Source organism: Mus pahari, chromosome 15, assembly GCF_900095145.1.
Source record: "Mus pahari chromosome 15, PAHARI_EIJ_v1.1, whole genome shotgun sequence".
Classification (NCBI taxonomy): Eukaryota; Metazoa; Chordata; class Mammalia; order Rodentia; family Muridae; genus Mus; species Mus pahari.
In genome coordinates, this window is record NC_034604.1 from 75560880 (window position 1) to 75562280 (window position 1401).

The window sequence follows — 1401 nt, forward strand, 5'->3', positions numbered from 1 at the left end:
CTATCTATCTATCTATCTATCTATCTATCTATCTATCTATCTATCTATCTATCCATCCACCCATCTATCTATCTATCTATCTATCTATCTATCTATCTATCTATCTATCTACCTACCTATCTTTGTAATTCACATGCAAACCACAATATCCCAGCATCCAAAGTTTCCTGTGTTAAAGGCTATCCAGCTGATGCAGCTTTCAAAAGCTGCCCACTTGCAGAGCCTCTTTTCCCCGCCCCCTCTGTTTCTTTCATTGCTTCCCGGATGCCATGAGGTTCTCTGCCTTACTTACTTACTCCTACCGGAGGAACTTGCCGTGTAGCTAAGGATGACCTTGAACTTCTGATCTTCCTGCCTCAACTTCTTGAGTGTTAGGATCACACCCATGCAGTGCTAAGGGTGGAACACGGAGCTTTGGGAATGCTAGGTAAGCATTCTACCAACTGCGGCCTTTTCTTTTCTTCTTTTCTTTTCTTTTCTCTTCTTTTCTTTCTTTCTTTCTTTTTTGTTTTTTTTGTTTTTTGTTTTTTGTTTTTGTTCTTTCGTTTTCGTTTTTGTTTTTGTTTTTTTCCAGACAGGGTTTCTCTCTATAGCCCTAGCTGTCCTGAAACTCACTTTGTAGACCAGGCTGGCCTCGAACTCGGAAATCCACCCGCCTCTGCCTCCCAAGTGCTGGGATTAAAGGTGTGCACTACCAACGCCGGGCTTATTTTCATATTAGAAAGGTTTAAGCAGACCAATGCACAAAGCATCCGGACCTTGATCCAACCATATGCTCTGCTTCCTTGAGCTTCTATTATCATCTCTTCTTTGAAATTAGAGGACCACATCGGTAGCTCTGGACTCATTCAGTCTCCCTCATTGTCTTGATTTGTTCCATGGGAGGTTCTAAAATCATATATATATATATATATATATATATATATATATATACTAAAGATCTATACAAGATAGAGTTAGTTCAGTGCCCCATGAATACCCACCATCAACTTTGCCACCAACCAAGGACTCTGGGGTTGAATAACCTGTCTTCCTACTTGGCCATAGTAGGAAGCCTGACACCCTACTAGAAGCCTGATGCCTTACTAGAGTGACCTGTGTGTTGTTACTGTTTGAAGCCCTGAAAGTCATCTGTCTCTCAATGGTGTCCTGAAGGACATAAAGGATATAATGATACTGCTCTTTTAGACTTTTTCTTTTTAAATACAAACATATATTAATTATACATAATAATGGGTTCAATGATAACATTTCCATATGTGTGTGTAATTTATTTAGATCACATACACATACTCTTATCCCTTCCCCACTCTAACTGACTACACGCATCTTCCCAGACAATCTGTCCTACTGTGTGTGTGTGTTTGTATGTGTGTGTGTGTGTGTGTGTGTGTGTGTGTG